Source organism: Micropterus salmoides, unplaced genomic scaffold, assembly GCF_014851395.1.
Source record: "Micropterus salmoides isolate LMB-PRFRI ecotype aquatic unplaced genomic scaffold, ASM1485139v1 Ms_hic_scaffold_5, whole genome shotgun sequence".
Taxonomy (NCBI): Eukaryota; Metazoa; Chordata; class Actinopteri; order Centrarchiformes; family Centrarchidae; genus Micropterus; species Micropterus salmoides.
The window spans coordinates 1,624,362-1,637,394 of record NW_024044237.1 but is presented as its reverse complement, the minus strand read 5'-3'; the positions used below and the strand labels follow the sequence as shown (position 1 = coordinate 1,637,394).

General features: G+C 42.3%; 1 long non-coding RNA gene across 1 annotated transcript; it reads right to left on the bottom strand.

Moving 5' to 3' along the window:
• Positions 1–9,940: 9,940 nt before the first annotated feature.
• On the bottom strand, positions 9,941–11,588 carry LOC119889069. Its single transcript, XR_005441996.1, has 2 exons — positions 11,468–11,588; positions 9,941–10,036 (listed from the first exon to the last, which is right to left on the bottom strand). It is a non-coding gene; the product is annotated as an uncharacterized LOC119889069 (long non-coding RNA).
• Positions 11,589–13,033: the final 1,445 nt, after the last annotated feature.

Genomic DNA, 13,033 nt, shown 5'->3' with positions numbered 1-13,033 from the left:
TAATAGACTTAAACCGATGAGGGGCAATAGAATCTAGGATTTCAGCACAGAATAGAATGCAGAGAGAATGTTATCTGGGGAAGATGGAGAAACCAGACCATTCTTGGCATAAAACTGAGAGCCCAAGAACATCGAAGCAAACTCTGCAGCTGAAGAGGGGGTGATACAGCGACGCCTAGAGACCGAAGACACAGGTTTACTAGAAGGTGGAGGAACACTGATCTCAAATCTAATGGGGAAGTTATCTGAGATACCAGATTCTGATATTTCCGTGACTGAAAGTCAAGTCAAGTGAGATCCAAGGTGTGGCCAAGATTATGTGTTGGTCTACTCACACATTGTTGAACTCTTTTGGCCTTAATCAGAGTTTAAAAATAATTGGAACGTCATCAGCCAAAAACTCGCGGATAAAGTCCTTGAGTTTTGGTGGGCGATAAATGATTGCACACACAACAGGTGAATCCAGGTCAGCCACCAACAGTTGATGCTCAAAGCTAGAGTAACCGAAAGCAGGTAAGAATTTTCACCAGGTTTCAGTCAGTGGAAGAAAGTCTTATTTGTGACTGATCTGGTGTAAGGTAAGTGGCGAGCAACAAAACACGGCGCCATCTTTCATTAAGTATTTTCTCTGCTGTGTGATTTAACTTGCCTCACCAACTTGTTTTATGGATTTTAGATTTAACTGAGGGTCTTTGTAAATGGTCATTTCTCAGACGACTTATTCCTCTCTACAGATCACCTCAAGGGTGTGTCCTTTCACCCCTTCTTTTCATGTACACAAATGGCTGCAAAAGCGCTCAGGAGAGCAGCTATTTGAAGTTTTCTGATGACACTGTGTCATTGTCACTCCTCCAAGGTCCAGTATCTGACCACGGGAATGCTCTGACTGACTTTATCTCATGGTGTGATAACAATTTCTTTCACTTGAATGTATCTAAAACCAAATAATTAATTATTGACTTTGGGCGAAATAGAGTTTGATATAAACAGCGTCGCCATTGTGAAACAGGGGCAACAGAATTTATCTTCTCCGCAAACTAAACTCCTTCACTGTCACAAGTAGATTCTCAGTCTTTTATTGAGTCTTAAGTTTTTCCTTTTTATCTGTTGGTTTCACAATCTGACAGTTAAAGACAGGAACAGCCTGAACAACATTGTAAATATCTGTCTCTGAAACATTCTGCAACCAACAAATAGTCCGGAAGGCAGCAAGTATCCTAGCCTCTCTGGGACATGCTCTGGCATGTGAATTTTCTCTGTTGCCTTTTGGCCGACGTTATGCAGTACCTGTGTGTAAGACGAACCGCCACTCCAAATCTTTCATCCCTTCTGCGATCAAACTTTTAAACTCCCTGTAGGGTAGGGTCACCAGACGTCCCCGTTTTCCTGTCCCCATCAGGAGCTGTCCCCGGAAATGTCCCTGTTTTTAAATGTGTGTTAATCATAGACTGTGTAAGGTGTTAAGGAGGTGGTATTATGCTTTTTGGCTTTTTCCCCTCTCCTTTATTGAGTTATATCTTTTTTGTGCATGTAACAGGTTTGCAAAGTGAAAAAGTCCAAAGTCCAGCCCAAAGGGAGTTCCCATCTCCCACAGAAAGCTCTGCTCTGAACCGCTTGATAACAGCTCGTTTGTAGTCCAGCCCTTCACTTCCTTTTACTTGTGACATCACAATGAAAACGCGTCATAAAGCTTGCCAAGCGGCTAGCGGGGGTCAGCCCTCAAACCAAGCTGGTCTGAGCGGAGGCCCTTTGGCTCAACTTGCCTTTGTTTGGGTTTCCATTGTAGAAATCTTGTACCTGCTTCCAGGTACTTTTTTTCGTATCACCTCACCTCCGTCAAGGTTCGAGGCGAGCTGAGAGAAACTAAAATGTAACGTGAATGACTGGTCAGAGAATATACACTATTCACTGCATCATTGCGTGCGCCAGACAGAGGCCAGCAACAAATTATATTTTACAGTTTTCGTATGGAATTTCATCACTAAATCCACTTTTAAGCAGTTTTGAGGTGAAATCAGCTGAGTAGATTTCCAATATTTACAGTTTTACGAGAAGTGAACAAAAATGTGCTTGAATATTGTCGGAGTTGAGGAGTTCCGCAAGTGGCGGCGGGGGAAGCCTGTGAGGCCGGCCAGCCGCCCGCTCACAGAGCCCTCTGCTACGTTTTAACTTCAAGAGAAAGCTGTGTGGATCGCTGGTGTGTGTGTTGCATTGAACATTACGTCGTGCCGTGTGTATGTGTCTGTGTGTGGCGTCGCTATCTCTGGGTACCATCTGCAATGGAAAACGGAGCAGGGCCGAGTAGAGTTGAGTCTATCGATTTGCGCTATGGTAACATTTTTCGGAAAGGCAGCACAGATCGTCAGAACACCGGCGACAGTTCAACGTTTAGTCCTGATGGTAAGATGTGGAACAATGATGTTGTGTAGTTGTGGACTTGAGAGTAACTTCTACCATCTGCTAGATTACAGTCGCAGTCTGAAGCGGCTTTGATTTGGATCACACTACCTTGTTTCTTACGACCCGCCCTTCTCTGCTTCTGATTGGCTAGTAGTCCTTACCTGGGAACTGTGCATATGCAACTCCCAACAAAGATTCTGTAAGATGCATCACTCTGTAGCTCAAGAGCGGAGCGTACAACACAGGGTGAAAAGAGGAGCGGCAGCAATGTGCAGTATGAGAAAAATATGGTGTTTTTTGAAAATTAAACCATGTAAACCTGTTGAGTTGAGCCGGATACTTGGCTGAAACGAGTTGCCGTCCACAGCATGTTAAAGGGGCTATATGGAAGATTTTCAATGAAATTAATCAAATTTTCACAACAACCCAGAGGAAGAGCCATCCACTATCACTAGTTACAGTAAAGTTACTTACTGCGATCTAACTGTTGTAAAGTGTGACACAATCTCGTTTTAATATTCAGTCCAGCTCACTAACTGTTTCATTATCATCCAGTACATGTAGCTGTGCTGACATTGCTGAGCCTCCGGTGAAAGAAACACAGATAGTAAAGATAGTTACTGAAAGCGGCAGGCGAATTAACAATGTAGCACGTCGGCTAAATGCAGTAAATGTACCGTGATCATGTAGCGAGCATGAATTAGTTCAACCTGCAGCTGATAAAACTATTACTGTAATGTTGCAGTGGGAGTTTACATGCGTTTCCAGCTGTCTGTTCTGTCTGTCTATAGCTGCTGTCACTCTGCCTTTTTTCAGGAGGATTGTGCCGATATGCGGCTCGCTGCGCTGAATGAAGTAATGTTACGGCGCTGGTGCTGATCTGCCTCTGAGACGGAAACGTTGATGTAACAGAGCCTGAACATGTCTGAGTGAAAAGCCACAGCCTGCATGCTGGTGTTCCTGCGTTTATTGGGGTATTTCTGTATGAAACTGGTTGTGTTTCGGGTTATGCTCGCTCATGAGTTCAAGCGAGCACAGGTACGAGCACATGCCTGGTTGCAATCTTAGAACTGCACCGCTAGTGGCCGCTGGAAACTCCATAATGCCCCTTTAAAGCTGTATCGCCCAGTCTCTATATGTCTACAGCGGCTTTTATCTGGGTCAAACAGACATAACATGCAAAGAAACATCACTTCATGTCCGTGATAAATGTGCACATACTGGCTGCTTGTATGTTATGAATAATGTGTGTGATTTGTGTTATGTACTGTTGCAAACATGCTGCTCTTAACCAATTGCCCCTAGTGCGATTTAATAAAGTTGACTGAATTGAATGAATTTAACTGATTAGTTTTAGCTTTGTGTGTTACACTTGATAAACCTGCAGCAGATACTTAGGCGAGGGTGGTGCCTGATTAAATGTAATTAAGATGAGCTTGAACATCAATATAGGTGGGTTTTTAGTTTGTAACTCACTAGCAGCTGGGACAGGAACAGAAACACCTCAGAAGTTGACCAGGAATCCTTTTTTTTTTAAGATTAATTAGCACATCCAATGGTACACAGCAATCATTAACTGTTGGGCTATTAGCTAAATTGTCGAGCTGTATATAAATTTTTTGTTCAGCCTCTGTACACTGTTTTGACTTGACCTGTATTTTCTTTGTGAGTTGAAAGAATTTAGAAAGTCTCCAGCGCTGCGGAGAGCCTCAAACTGCAGTAACGCATGGATTAGGCATGCGTAAAATCAGGAGCATCGGACTTCATCCAGCCAGAGGGAACGACCACTGACAGTCCAGTGGCAAAACAACCCATAGTATGTTTACTGGAGAGGGAGCGGGGTGCTGGACTATACAGGGCCAGGGAGAGAAGGTCGCGGGAGTGACCTGGTGCGCTGCGGAGGGTTGGTGAACCATTTTTCTGGTTGGATGAAGACAGACGGTAAACCACAGCTGTTGCAAACAGGCGCACGGGTACAGCAGCCAGTTAGTTTGAAAACCAGTAGGGATAGGCCTACAACACTGGTCATAGATGGAACAAAACACAGCTGCATTTTTCCCCGAAAACAGAAAAATGACTTGGTTTTTCCAATGAACCATACACGGATTAAAACATTTTGTTCTTCTGTTTTAAACACAATAAGGAAAAACAAAGGAGCTGCGTTTTGTTATATCTTTGACCGGTCCCTACAACCCGCTCAAACCTTAAATGAGGGTGATGAACAAAGCTGCCACTTAAAAAATGTACATATGTAGCCATGACACTGTTCACAAACCAGCGAGCTTTGTCAATCTTCCCAGGATTGGCACCAGCCTTCCACCTGCATCTCTGAGATGCCAGAGAAGATGATCTTCATGTCTGGATACTGCAGGTGGAGGTGGTGCAGGTCCTCCTTCACTGCTGCGACAAGGTTGATGCTTGAGACAGCCCCCAGGTCATTCCCGACGCAGTGACTGAGGTGGACCATGAAGCGACTGCTTGAAGAACCAATGGATGCTGATGCCATCAATACCAGTTACTCCCCATGGTCTCTGCAGCTCTGCCCTTCATGTCGGACATAGCTGTCCCCACTTATCCAGACTGTAGCAGGATGGTAAAAACATTGTAATAGAGGGTATGCCTATGATGTCACAGAATGCAGTTACGCTCCCTGAGTGGCAAAATGGGAAAGTGCTGGACCACTGGTTCTTTGGTAAGCAGTAAGGATCACTGTCGAGTCCGACTGCCTTTAGTGTGAGCAAATCGCTTGTTTTACTCCCGGTTTGCTAAACACAGCCATGGTAACATATGTTTTACCACTCAGTCCAGCGTGTTCCGGAAGGAGAACACACTGACATCAGTGACATCAACGCATACCCTTTATCCATAGTGACATCACATTCCAAGGAAAACATTCCCTTGAAGGGCAAAAAAGATGTTAGCTGTGTCTCAATTCAGGGACCGCATCCTTCGAAGGCTGCATTTGAATACGTCACAGTCGATGCGACTAGGCTGTCCCATTTTCAAGGCTCCTTCAAATGCGGCCGAGAAATGCAGCCTTCTTTTCCTCCGTTTGGAGGATCCAACAGCTGGATCCTTCGCAGCCCCAGGTGTCCCGAGATTCATTGCGCGCCAGTTGATTGTTGTAGTGTAAATAAAGGCGTCGCCTGTGGCTGTGGAGTTGAGCCCCCCCGGATTTTACCTATAAATGTAAGTATTGGATTTCAACTCACTTCAAAGGCCAACAAATGTATAAATAACAAGAGGCATAAAAGCGCAATGTGTTGTTTAAAGAATAGTATTGTGGAATAAGTTTACGTGAGTTAAGTGATTAACTGGGCAGCTAACATTACCTGAGGTTACTGATGTGCTAACGTTAAAACCTCAAAAAAAAAGCCTGTAACGTCTTCACTTAAACTTGAGTCAGACCTACATCATTCCGAGATTGTGGCGATATTATACATCACTTGTACATAAAAATACCACGTGACGTTGGACTAATTTAACGTTAGACAGGTTGTGAACCCTGCTTGGTTTTCAGACAGTTAACGTTACAAAAACCTTTGGATATAGTACACGGTTAATGTAAGTAGGTTATTTTACAATATATGCTGCTTTTTGTTTGGTGATGTGTTTTAGGGAGCAAGGAGCAAACTGCCAACAAAATTTTCCACCAACGTGGCTTGGAGTTAATTTAAGTATTGACCCTTTTGTAATATCTGCATTTAATCATCGGGTACTTAAAGTTACAGTTAAATGAGCCCCCCTTCCTATACAAAGCCTTTAACTATAAGACAACTAGTAGATAGAGCAACTCTTTGTTGTGTTTTTGTGTCTGTGGGGGAAGATGACTTCCCTCCAAGCAAAAAAAAAAGTGGGACAATCTTATTTTGACAAAATAAATCTCTTCAAATTATTTCAACAGGCAAAATTGTTAGGATATGAATAGGAATTTACCGAGCTTTTACTTGCCTGTTAAAAATATTGGTGGTCAGGGGGCACCTCCTCCAGGGCAGACACCTCTGCAGACAGCTGGTCATGCCAGGGAGCACCACTGACCGTCTCCAAACCGTTCTCCCTCTCATCCTCTGCCACATCTTCCTCAGGCTCATCCTCTGGAGCCACAATGTCACCAGCCCCAAGGCAGATGTTGTGGAGGATGGCACATGCTGTTATGACCTGAAATGGTTAAAAATATATTTCAGTCTGGGGGGGAAAAAACAAACATTTATGCTTTTTGATAAATCAGTCTGTTGACTTACGCATTAGTATAATTTTTTTTTTAAACTCACGTGAGGTACAAAGGTGTGGTGCACCTCCAGCGCTTTTAGGAAGATGGCCCAGAACCTGGTCTTCATCATCCCAAAAGCACGCTCTATAATGGATCGTGACCTGAGTGATTGCTGTTGAAGCGCTGGGCTCCCACACCTTGTATTGGCCTCTTGTAGGGAGTGACGAGGGGGAGTGGGTGTTGGAGGCACATAGGTGTCACTGAAGCGGCCCTGATGGTCACAGACAGCCTGCAGGATGATGGATGGAAACAGTTTCCTGTTCCTGTAGCACTGACCATCAGGGCCGCTCGGTGGCTTGATGCGGACATGGCAGCCGTCGATTGCGCCATCTGCTTTAAAAAAGGCTGTGTCTTGCCAGCCCCGCAAACCTACGGGATATCCGTTGTAACTCATCGTGGGTCTTCGTTAGGTGGATGACCTCAGTGACTCTGTGGACGATGCGGTGGACAGTGGATCGAGGCATTGCAAACACTCTGGAGACCGCACTGTATGATGCCCCACTTGCCAGCAAGAAGAGAAACACCAGGGTCTCAATGGTGGCACCCCATCCGTGTCTCCGTTCCTGGTTTAGGAGGCTCAGTAGCACTCCCAGGGCCTCCCTGCTCAACCTGAAATCCGGCCGTGTGTCCTGCTGGCTAAAAAAACCTGTCCAGCACAGGAACTCTCAAATTTATCCTGCAGTACAGGGGCCGGGCTGGTTTAGGGATACAAGGAGAAGAACAACTGTTATGAAGTGTAGAGAGCTTAGTTAGATAAGGCTTTTATATCTTTCTATTCAACTTGATTTAATGACAAAAACGGTGTCAATATTTTAATATTAAAGTAAGGTTAGATTTTCATTAAATATGAAATTATGTTAAAGTTAAATGGCAGTAGCAATAAACTACATTAACTATGGTTTACATCAATGTTAGCTTTAGGAAACGTTTTCTTAGTTACTTTCCCCCACTATTTACCTGGCCAGGGTCCCCTCTCAGCCTGAGATACAACAGGCGGCCGCGCCGGCAGTGAAGTACCTCTAGTTCCTCCTATTATTTTAGTCTCCATATTCGTCTCCATGCCGGAGGACCGCAGCTGTGAAGGTTGCTAGTCGACAGGAGCGGTGCTTCCCCACGCATGGGTAAGGGAGGGGTCAGTTGATGACACAATAGAATCCTCCGTAGACCAGACAGTCTCATTTAACATAGGTCGGTTCAGCCTTTTGCGGCCGTATGCCTTCGTAGGCCACGCACCTCAAAGGATACGGTCCCTGAATTGAGACAAAACTGTTATTTTCCCGCTGCCTGCCAACCAACAAGCAAGTCATACACTGTAACTTTGAGTTTGTTACTTTTTGCGTTGCCAAAATGCTGGATGGTGTGCTTTCGGATTTACTAATCAAGGAAAAGACAAGCCTGAGCTGTGTTAGGGGAGGGATTCCCCACAAGGTAAAAGTAAACATTACCGCAGTTGAGCGCTGACAGGGACCTGGCGGTTTTTAACGTAGGAAATGCGGCAGCGGATGCTTTAACATTATTTGGATCGGATATGCCCGACAATTAAGTTGAAAGGTAATTAAAATAAAATTTGACTGCTTTTGCGGTGTCTCTACGGGGGAGTTGCGGTGTTGGTCTGTTGTTTTGGCCTCCAGGTCACCGCATGTTACGTGACTGAAAACTATGAATAGTGAGAAATGTATCATTGCATTTTATAGAGAAAAGTCAAAACAAACGGTACCATTATTTGATGTGCTCAACTCAATCCATTTTCCCTCGGCTTAATTATTAAAAAGCAGTGCTGTTTTACTTTAAATTAAATAGCAACAGAAAAGTCTCCGCTATTACTCACTTCTGCAGCACTGTGTGGGTGCAGATGCCATGGCGGTTCCCTGATGCAGTGACGATTTTTTCCTGAAAAAGAGAGAGAGATGTTTTAGTACATCAATACATCTAATGAACAGGGCCTGCCAAAATGGCCCAAAAACACCTACCATTACTATTAAAACACACACACACACACACACACACACACACACACACACACACACACACACACACACACACACACACACACTCCTGTTAGTGCCTCATAGTGAGGTCCAGGTTAATTAACTGCTGGAGTGAGGACCACCCTTTCTACTATACTTAGAGACAAATGCATGATAGAGTCCAACACTGGGTGGCACCTTGATGCCAGTTTCCACCTCAGTTCCTTAAAAAACATGAAGGAAATTTTTAATTTTTTTAACCCAGTTTACCACTGGAGTGGGAACCTTTTCAAGGGGGCGCTATTGAGTTCGTTTCAGAATGGACTAGTTTAACTACCTTCTATTTTTAGCATTAAATTTAATAATTTTAATGTTCTAGTCTAACACATTATGTAAAAATAAGTCAGTATGGACATTTTTAAAAAGAATTGCCCAGTCTGAGATTCATAGATAAGCAGAATACCTAAATTTATGGAGGTGACCATCCATTTGACTGCTGTACAAACATACATACTTACTGGTCAATTACTGCTTTACTAAAGTAAATATAACTTGAGCAATCCACATATACAACTTTCAACAAAGCTGCAGGGATATAAAAGAAATCCATTTTATTTATTCATTTAGCTGAAGTTTTTATCCAAAGTGACTTACAATTGCTATACATGTCGGAGGTCGCACGCCTCTGGAGCAACTAGGGTTAAGTGTCTTACTCAGGGACACAGTGGATGGGTCACAGTGGGGGATTGAAGTGCGCTATCACCACCCCCAAATCCATTGTTTATTAAGCATAAACAGAAATAAATTATTCCAGAAACAAACTATTGCCTCTTGTACAACTCAAAAAATACAGTAAAGTGTACTGTATCATAACTACTATTAATTCACCAATTAAAGTGAGGGCCAATATGAAGAAAATTGATATTATCAGACAATCAATTGAAAACGAGGAACACTGTCTTGCAAAGTACAATGAAAACAAAATAATCCTTTGAATTTTTTACAACTGGTTTTGAGTTTTAGGGACGCTGAACACTAGCTTATTGTGGCTAGCCTTGCCTTTTACAGTACATCATCTGACACTATATGGTCCAGGATAGATTAATTTCAGATTATTATCAATCAGTAGTTCAGTAGGAGACTGTAAATGGCAAAAACATTTGGCTTTTGAATACTTAAGAATACGTGAAGCGCCGCTTTGTCTAAGGGTCACAATTGTGTTGTACACAAAGTTTGACATCTTTCCATGACCTTTGAGCCAAGGCCTTTTCTCCATGTATACATTGCTCACAGTCCTTTTTTCCAGGCACTCTACATCGCAGTTCTCTCTACCTCACTCCATGCTCTCTTGCTCTCTCATGTTTGACTTTGTTCTTCTGTGGAAGCCTGGGGGTCTCATCTACAACAGGAACAGACAAACATCACTTCCTATTAGTCGATGAAACCTCAGGTATAATGGATTTTTAAAATGCTCATGTGTATTCAAGTGCTTTAATTAAATGTGACAACCAAGAACTGACAGATGATTGCAACTCTCTTACCATGGGACAAAAAAGGTTAATTGTTAAAGGTCACAAAAATACATTTAATATTTACCAACATCAGTGTTGGGCAGTAACGCTTTACTGTAATATTACTTTTCCCTGTAACTAGTAGTGTAATTGTAAAGTGAAGTGTAGTTACTTTTCTAAAAAACAGTAATATTATTGCTAGTTACTAAGGAAAGTAACGCTGCGTTACTCGTTACTAAACGCACCATCCTTAACATGAATCCACGACTGTGCGGCAGCTCAGCGGTACCGTATGTAAAGACCATAGCATACTCGCTGCTGCTGTTGTGAATACGATATTAGTTAAAAAGTCGGGAGAGATGCTTTGTTTGGGGGCGAAGGCGGGGTGGTAGTGAAAGCAGTGTTTCCCATAATTAGCCTATAATTTGGTTAATTGTCAACGCTGACCACCACATTAATTTTCAAATTTTTTTACTAGGCATATTTAAAATCATATTTGACTGAGGAGCTGTATTGAGGAGCAAATATTCGTGCAGCACCTCCTGGCTTGCGCTGTCTCGTGAACACCGCTGCACAAACTTGTCCAAAGTCTGTGTTCGGTCCCGTTCATACAGTGTTTACTGGGAGGCTGCTGAGCGCGGTGTCGTTGCACGCTTGGCTCCTGTTCTGGTGCCCAAACCAGCGCCGCTCGCTGAGGCCTAAAACCTCCAGTGCCTGAGCAGAGGTGTAACGTTAAACACAAAACACTCCCAGGTGCCGCGAGCTCCCAGTCCGGGCTTAGTCAGCTACGACCACAGCAGCTACTTAGTGGCACTTAGCAGTTACTTTAGCAACAAGTAACACATCTGTTCATCAGCAACCTCCGTGAATCACAGAGAGTTGAGACAGAGCAGCTGGGGGACACGGGGAACTTTTGTTATTTTATGAGGCCCAACAGTTACTGTGTTGCCTTAGTAGACAGCAGAGGACGCAGACAGAACTAAATAGATTGTGCTCTGTAGCACGACAGTAACGATCTCTCTGAAAAGATAGATCGTGGAGACATTTTAATCATCCACGATCTAATATTGCCCACCCAGTAATAAGTAAAGTAATACTTTAAAGGAGTAATAACTAGTAATATATAATAATTTCTGAGTAACTTGCCCAACACTGACCATCATAAATTAGAAAAGAGTTACAAACAAACACTCAAACAAAAGTACACATACACTTACAGTAAGAGTAAAGTAGTACTCTACTTGTCTTTTGACTGAGTTAAAGTATGAAACAAAGGCAGGAGTTTTTGTATATTTCATAATTAAAGCAATTTAACTCACCATCAGTGAGTTCTCCTTATCTCTAACTCAGCGCAGGGGTCAGAACCTCCATCTGAAAAACAAGAGCATACAAAAAGTAACACCTCATACTATATAGTGTGGGTAAGGCTGCATCCTTCTGTGTTTGTTAACTGTTAGAGAGTTAAGGTGTTTCAGGTTTTAAATGGACAGCATCCTTACTGCCAAAAACATACCATCATCCACTGGTCTTCCTCTCTTCACTGTGTGTGGGGTGGAGGTTGAAGTGAGACTTTCACCAGTGGAAAAACAGCAACAGTCATTTATTATTACTCTGTGCTCTAATAAAAACCTAAGTTGCAGAGTACAAAGACTGCCGGTGAATAAAAGGAGTTTTAAAATGACTTGTCTTGACCTTCCAATGTTACTGGCCTGTATGGATCAGTTACACCATTTTCACTATACTAAAACTAGAGCAATTACACACCCAATACCTCCTTTGCGAGCATTTTCTTTCCTTTCTTTATTTTCTTTTGTTAAACATATTTCACATACTTGTTTGTGTTGTTTAGATTTTTTTATATAACACTCGGCTAATTTTGTTAGGCCTTTTTTAAATAATGACTGCACATACAGTATAAACACCGTCCGTGGAAATTGTGGTACTGACAGAGGATTAATCAGATAAGTGCACACTAATAATTATACGAGGACTGAATATCAACTGCTCTTCTAAAGGTGTAACTGTTTCTACAATGTATATATTCGCGCAACATCTCTCGCTCACTCTCCGTCTCTCATGAACAGCGCTGCACAAATCTCTCCAACACAAAGCTGTCAATGTCAGAGACCCACCTTAGTTGGTATAGGGAATTAAATCTGAACGTGTCACTTACAATCGCTGCAGTAGCGGTGACAGTCGAGCTTTCAGTACAACGTAAACAAAGAAAGCAGCATGTAACCTTTCAGTCGAAGTACTTTTGTGCTGAACCCAGCGCAAATCGCTTCTTTTCTGAAAGGTTCTTTATGGAAGGACATAGTCCTTTCAATACCTTCCGTCACTGAACATTTAACATTACATCCGTGTTGAAAAAATGTTGCCAGGTGTAAAACATTACATAACATCAGGAGCTTTTAGACTTTCAGGACTGTAGGCAACCAATTACCTGCATTTCAGTTATTAATAACACTGCATGAATGATGTCTAGATGAGAGTTGATGACAACAATTCAGTTTATTTCCCTCTTAACATTTTCCCCTGGGGAATAAATGAAGTTAATATTCCTCTTATAGTAATAATACTTACATATTATAGAAACACAATTGTTAATGTAATTTAATATTAAAAATCAACTTAAGTTATTACTAGTGAAAATTAATGCATAATCGTGAAACCGTGATTATTTCTCTGACAATAATCTGTAATCGTTGCATCACTATTGATGATAGGGCTGGGAAATCTGTCACAATTTAGGGTGCTATGATTACATAACAATAATATTCCCAATGTATCTTTGTGGGTATAAATTTTTTGTTCCATAGAATTACTTTATGAATGACCACATTCATAACAACCTAATCATTAAAACCAATATAATAATCACTTAT